Here is an 8,079-nt window from a genome sequence, read left to right on the forward strand (position 1 = left end):
CAACTTTCTTTTTTGGTCCAATCTGGTTTACAGTCCTTCAGTCCCCAAATTCTATTTTCTCACACTCACAGAACCAGTGCCAGTTTAATTCTTCTGTTTGTTATAGCTTCTGAAAATAGCTGTATCTGTTGATAACCAACTTTATTTTAACAAATCAACAGAGAGTAATTTATGCAGCCATTATTCAAAAATACGCTATGAAGACATAGGTTAATCACTAAGAAAATTCAATGCAAGACTGCTTTAGAGTTTGGCTTTGAGTTTTGATATAAAGGAGAGATAAAATGAAAACACTGACGATAAATACTAACAGTTGGCCAGATATGCAGCCAGGGTATTCACCTCAGTTAATACTGGGCCATGGGTGAGAGTAAAAAGGGTGAAGGAGTAAGCACATAATATCATGTCTACCCTTTATTACCTCCTTAACTTAGCTCTTCGCTAGACTAGCAGTGATATTTCAGTCACCATTTTCACAGTGCTACCTTTAATGTCTTTCCTTCTCTTAATCTAAAGGCTCTTTGCAAAGATGGCATTGCTGGTAGTAGGCTCAGAGGAAAAAATGAAAACTCTCCGGCTATTTCTTTCCACCCTGGGCTCCCTGCTTCCAATGCTCCAATCCCTCACTTTCCCCTGCACCAAGTTACATTTCTACTTACCTACTACCCTCCCTCCTTTCATGGAGAAAGACTGGAAAATAAATTCCCATCAAGAAATATCAAGGGTGATTCTACTATGTAAGAAAGAAATGGTTAGATTTGTGGATGAGCATCTTTCGGGAACTGCTGAAATTGGAACTAGGACAATGCAGAATTGGCATGTGAAAGTGTTTACGTAATTATTAGATAAAGTCAGCACCATACACTTTGGTAAGGGAAAAAAGCATCTGCCAAAGGCATGCAGAGAAGTGGGCTCATTATATTGACAAAGAATCTTATTATATAGAAAGGGGAAAGCTAGAATTACCCTCTGGAACCTGCAGACTCTCTGGCTATCAGCATTTTGAAAGCATAGCTATTTATAAGGTTTGGTAGACAAATGGTCCTGAAATGTGAACTATCTTACAGAAGATAGAATGGAAAAGATGGCAAAGGGGAAACAATGACATTTCTAGCACATAGTCTTTATAATATTTTGCTACTTAGTATTTCTGGAGATTCTGTCAGTGGTAAGAAAGAAATCTTGAAAGTTTAACGGAACCAGTGATGAAAGAGGTTGCAGTCATCTTAAATGTAGACATTATTAGACATTGCATTTGTGCTTTCTAGTAGTAGCTAAAGAGGAATTAATATTTCTTATTGTGAAACAAATTATTTTATATTATTTTTTAATTTTTTACATCATTGTTCATTTTTAAACAATATTTGCTTGCCCCCACCCCCTCAGGTGTAGTCCCCATAGAGTTTCCTTCCCCAATGTACCCGTGAACCATCACCTCAGTCCCCTGTGCTCCTCCCTCCCTCCCTCTAATCTCTCTCCCTCCCCCTCCCCTGCAGGATGTCTCTGATTTATAATTGTCTGTTTTTGCTTTGTTGTGTTTTGTACTGTTATTGTTTTTTTACACTGATGTCTTATTTGGTTCCCCTATATTCCTGCTGTAAGTGAAACCATCCGAAATTTTTCTTTTTCCTTCTGGCTTATTTCACTGAGCATAATTCCTGCTAGCTCCATCCACTTAGCTGTGAATGGCATGAGTTTATCTTTTTTGATTGCTGAATAATATTCCATTGTGTATATATGCCACATCTTCTTGAACCAGTCATTTATTTTTGGGCATTTGGGTTGTGAAACAAATTATTTTTAAGCATTGTTTTTCTACTGGGACAGGAAAAATTTAAGCTTGACCTTAACTGAAATGTTAAAAAAAGAAACAAAAACAACTTGCCTAAATACCTGGGTATTTAGGGAATGTCTCCCTTTCAAGTTTATACAGACACAATTAGAAAATGGTGTTAGAGAAATAAGAATGTTAGCTGAGGGCCTCCCCGGTGGTGCAGCGGTTGAGCGCTGGGTTGCGAAGCTGCCCACGGCCTCTGCGGCGCCGGTTCGATTCCCAGTTGCTCCCCGGCCACCGGAGGAGGGTCCCACATGGCGCGCAGACCTCTCCTGCCGCCCGCTGCTCCCCTCAGCAGTGGACTTCGGTCCTTCTGCCTGCTCTGCATCCCGCTCTGGCTCTGGTGAATTCTCTCACCCTCCCGCGCTTCTGACTGTACCCAGTGCATGTATAAACACACACACACACACACACACACACACACAAAAAAAAAAAAGAATGTTAGCTGATTTGGGAGTTATAGGTATATAGATAATATATTGCATCCAAGAAAAAGTAAAGCCAAAACATTCTGGTTCAATTTACTTAGCTACACAGTATTTTTCTTTAACATTTAAGGAAGGTAATTAAAATAAAAAAAATTATAGACAAAAGTGTTCAGACTTAACGATTTTTTAATTTTAGCTTTGCAATTTTTTAACTTTGCAGTTTTTTAAATACTTGAAATAGGCAGAGCATGAAGAAATATAATTTAGTTACCATAAAGTTCAAATGTCTACATTAAGAAGAGCAAGAAAAAAAAAAAAAACTTAGGTGAACTGTTTTTCCATGCATAGGAACACATTTTTTATAGATATTCACAAGTTAAATATTAACAACATACCCGATATTTGAAAAAATTGAACAGATTTGGCCTGAATGGGAAGAGACACATGAGGTTGCTAATAATGAACCATATTTGATACATGGCAATGTTAATTTCATGTGAGTCAAATTAGTAAGTAATTTATAAGTATTTACTGAGGGCTAACTGCATACAGACTAATCTACAACTTTGCCTTTAAGAAGGAAAAATTTTCAGTGATCCTTTATAATCACTCATTTAAAGTTAATCATAAAAATAAAATAACATGGCTTTGATTAATTTCATAACATTGAGGGAAAACAGAATAGAGGAGTAACTATGGCCAGAATTAAATGGACGCAGTTCTTCCTGATGACTTTGGTACACATTTTCCCTTGTGCAATCTTTTTCTTGTTAGTGACAGAAACTTAATAAAATGTTTTACTGTCTTCCTCGTTTATGAGGTTATCATCTGTACTAGTAAGCAATTTCTGATATAGAATTTTAATATTAATGATCTCTTTGGAGGGCACAGCTCTGAAAAATTACTTTGAGAATGAAGATATTTTGTGTATAAATATCTGAAATGAGCAGTTACAGTCCCATCTCGGGGGAAGCTTGAGATCTTTTTCTCTAGAGCAGCTAAACAGCTTTTCAGCAGCTTGTCCCAGGGGCTGTGTTGAGGAGCTGAAATTTCCCTAGAGAATGTAATAAAGTCAGAATTTTTATTTTGGCTTAGGAAGCGACAAAAGTTCCTTCTGGAGTTTAGAAAACACAACTTAAATTAAAAGTCAGCCATTTCTGCCCTAAACAATGCTTGGGTTGCTAAAGAGAGAACAAGTATGTTTTAGCAGAAGGAGATGTTGTAAATAAAAACAAAATATAAAGCACTTTCTTTCTCCTGCCCACAAAATTTTCATTGTCATCATAAATACCCAGAATGACTTTTCTTCTCTCTTTTTAAATTTTTTGCTTTGTTTACACTGGGCTCATACCACTAAATGCACTACAATAAGATTTCTTTTATCTCATTTTTACTTTCCAAATTCCATTCTGTCCAGAAAGCCAGCAACAAATAATAACCATATTCATCATTCATAAATAATCACAATGGGAATCATTTTGTTTGAAGTTCTTTCTAATTTTTCAAGCACTTAGCATGATCATTTTGTTTCACAAAACCCTTTGAGGTACAGACGGCCCTTGCTCCTGTATCCTTTTGATTTGTAAGAAAACCGAGGCACAGAATGACGCAATGATGTGTTCAAAATCAGAGCATTTTCTGATGAGTAGGTTTACTGGAGGCTGGTATCTTATCTCCCCACACGTTCTCCCATCATGCTCCTTCTTCGCCTGAGGTCCCTGTGGCAGGGGGTTAGCAAGAAATATAGGACCTTTAATAAATCTGAAAAGCATGATTTTACCATGGAAAATTCAGAGGCTGCCTAGGTGACACAGTGAGAAGAAGATGTAATTAAGGCATGCCTGACTCTGCTCTTCCCCCGACAACTACTTTGCAAACCAGAGAAGCACAAGTCATTGATCTTCAGTCAACTAAAAAATTGATTTTGTTTTTCAAGGAGATACTTCCTATAGGCTTAGGAGATTTAAATGATGTGATGACTATAACTACATTATCTAGTCACTATATAAATATCCTTGGTTGAATTATGTCCTGCAATTCTGTGACTTCCCAATTTTGTCTCATGGGAGCCCCCCCAACTTCTAGGCCTCCCAGCCTCCCTCTGGCGAAACCTATGCCCTTGGTTTTGTTTGGTTTTAGGGAAAAAGAGAAAAGAAATTTCCTATCTTGAGACAGTGTATGATCCGAAGCAGTGGTTCTCAATCCTGACATTGAAAACACACCTTGGAGCCACCCCAGAGATTCTAATTGGGCCCAAGCAATATTTTTTAAACCACTAGAGGAATTCTAATGTGTTGCTAAAGTCACTGTTCCTAGGACGTAGTAACAGATGTATTTTAGGGAGGTTTTAAAGAAAAGGTTAGAGGGCCATGCAATACTAACTGCATTTAAAACTGAAAAAAAAAAAACAAAACAAAACAAAAAAATAAACCCAAAAAACAAACCCACAGGTTAGGAGAGCATAAATACCAAGAAAATGTGAAAATGGATAGGGGTTCAGAGTTATCATGGGCTTATAAATGCATGCAGGTATTTAACTGCCTGAATGCAATTCATCTATTGAGGTGAGTCAAGCTTTGCAAAACTGCTTTGATGGAAGAGAGATTTGACATGGTTAGTACTGTGAGAGGCATGAGAGAACCTCAGACAGGCAGACATGGGAGAGAAAGGTTTACTAGATGGGAGATATTTGGGATTTTAAAATCCAAGATAGGTCAAAGTACTAGCTCTGAACCGGAGAAGAAAGATAATGAGTTCTGTGGTGACAGCTTCGTAGCCCAAGACCAAGATATTGCTAAAAGGATTGCACCTTATTTCTTAATATTTAGGGTATAGCTCTTGCGAGATAAAATAATGACTTATTTTATATGAAAGCCAAAGTCATTATTCATTTAATTGCCTTTTCCTCGATAGCTAGCAATACTTGGCAGCAGGGCATAGTAGGAATAGTGTGTACTTGGGATTCAGACCCGGATTCATTTTCTGAATCAGGCTATTTATTTGGTGAGAAATGTCTTGAAATATTAAACTTTATGCATCTCTATTTTTGCCAGGACCTCCTAAGCATACCCTTAGTATGTAGCAGCATCAACGTTGTAGGAGAATTAGGTAGAACGGAGAGTAAAGAGAAAAAACAGCTCATTGAAAATACTTTTAAATTTTTTCTAGACATTTGAGAATAAAAGAAGGTCGTAAGGGTTGCGGAGCACAGGAGATCCACAAAACCTTTTTTCTGCTTCTTGGGGCTATTCCATACAGCTGGCTAGATTAGAAGAGCAGCAGTAAGGAAAGGAAAGAGTGGAGAACTCTTTGTAGGATTTTTGGGGAAGGAAAGTCTTCCCCATAAATGGTGGTAAGCCTACCATAAGAGAAAGAGGCTTTGGAGAGCTTTTAAAGTGTTTTGTTTGGTTCTTTCTGCAGAGTTTCCAGTGAGATCGAGGAGGGAGGCCTGGATCTATGTGAACTTGTTTTGTAATCGCCCAGATGGTTTTAACATGCAACCAGTGCAACATGAGGCATGCTCTTTGGCTGCAAGTAGACACTCAATAAACACTTGTCTCTTGCTTTTTACCTATTCATTACTTCCACCATTATTCTTACACCCCAAACAAGTCAAATCCATAGTACTACAAAATGTCCACCCTGGTTTCCATAACTTTAATTTTGCCAAATGAAATTACTGCTTTTACTTTGTCACTACTTAAAGACAACAAAAACTGAAAGCTCCCCCCCCCCACACACACACTTTTGAAATATAGACCTACATCTCTGGAGTTTAATATTTTCAACAAATTCAGACCTACAGGCTGATGTTACCATAATGAGCCCTTCAAATTCTCTGCCTTAAATAAATTCAGCTACATTGAATTAACCAATATAGACAATGTGTCCTGTTTATTTAAACAGTTCATGATTCATGAATCTGGCAGCATCGGACGTAAGGGCTACCTAGGTTTTACTAGTTTTGAATTATTACAAACCTGGCTTTATATATGTTTCCTCATCAATATGTTATTTTTTTAACTTTTTTAAAAGATTTATTTATTTATTTATGCAAGCACTGGGGTACAGTCAGAAGCGCGGGAGGGTGAGAGAATTCACCAGAGCCAGAGCGGAGAGCAGAACAGGCAGAAGGACCGAAGTACACTGCTGAGGGGAGCAGCGGGCGTCAGGAGAGGTCTGCGTGCCATGTGGGACCCTCGCCTGGCGGCCGGGAATCGAACTTGCGCTGCAGAGGCTGCGGGCAGCTTCGTAACCCAGCGCTCAACCGCTGCACCACCAGGGAGGCCCCTCATCAATATGTTATGTTATCCGTTTATGGTTTGCAAGTTTTTGAAATGCCTTTGGCCTGGGTCTTTGGGAGTATTTTTCCTTAAAGTGTGGTCTGGACCAACTGGGACATCAACAGCCTCCCTTGAATTGCAGAATTTCAGACTACCCTACACCTTTTGGATCTAAAACTCAGAAAGGGCAGTTCAACAGTATTCTTAGATGGCTTGTTTGCACATTACAGTTGAAGAAGTACTATAAGTTTCAATGCTTCGCTAGTTGAGCAAACACTGGACAATTGGCTGTGTATTGATATTCAGCTGCCTACTGACTGACACAGGCATTTCATGCTGAAAAGAAAGGAAGAGTGGCTCTACCATAATTATAAGTTTAAAATATTCATAATGTATATGTACTCTCCTATGAAGAAAAACCATAGTATTTTCTGTTTGTTGTATCATTCTATTAAAAAACAACAAAGCAGGGGCCTGCCTGCTGGCACAAAGGGTTAAGACACAATCTATGAAGCTGTCCACAACCACTGCAGCATGAGTTCGATCCCCGGCCAGGGAGCTACCCACATGGTGCAGCAGACCTCTCTTGTCTCACCCGCTGCTGCCCTCAGCAGTGTATTTCAGTCAATCTGCCTGTTCTGCTCCCCAGTCCATCTCTTGTGAATCCTCTCACCCCCCCACACCTCTGGCCTGTACCCCGGTTCTTGTATGCATAAATAAATAAATCTTTTTAAAAAAAAAAAAGCAAAACCACTAGCTTCTTAATTCTCTAATCTGTGGTCTGTTCAAACAACTTAAATATCCATTAGATGAAATCTGAGGAATTTCCAGATGAAGGATCACTACAGTTGATTAGTTTTACAACTACTGTATTAAGTAGTTGAAAACAACCATTATTACCTTTTAAAGAAAACCCTAGGGAAAAGCATCATAGCAACCAAGCTTCATTACCATTTGGAGATAGCACTAAAGAACAAATTTGATCAGTGAATTTTGCTCTTTCATAAACATCATCAAGTATTAATATCAACCTCACAAAAAGTGCTAAATACAGTCTTTCATCTCACTTTGAGAGACGTATGTATTTGATAAAATAAAGGTTCTTTCACTTATTGATGTCTACTGGATTTAAAATATAACATGATGAAAACAAAAATCCTCCATTCTAAAATTAACTGCAGCCATAAGACTTTGACATCCCCCTTTAAAGTATTCAAAGAACAGATGCTGTTTCTGAGTTTGACTCCAATTAGGCACTTTACCACATATCACTAAATTAAATTCCTCAGAAGAATTTCCATACATGTCACTACCTAATGCAATAATAATAGTTGTTATTATTTTTATTATTATGTAATTTAACAACCTGCTACAAACTGAGTATTTATACGTTAAAGCTGTATCCTTCAGTGTAGTCTTATTTGGCAATAAGACCTCTATGGAGATAATTAAGGTAATGAGGTCATAAGTGTGAGCAGGACTCATATAATAGCATCCATATAAGAAGAGACACGAGAGAGACTTATTCTCTCTT

The sequence above is a fragment of the Talpa occidentalis genome, unplaced genomic scaffold (genome assembly GCF_014898055.3).
Source record: "Talpa occidentalis isolate TD23 unplaced genomic scaffold, MPIMG_talOcc4v2.1 talOcc4.6, whole genome shotgun sequence".
Classification (NCBI taxonomy): Eukaryota; Metazoa; Chordata; class Mammalia; order Eulipotyphla; family Talpidae; genus Talpa; species Talpa occidentalis.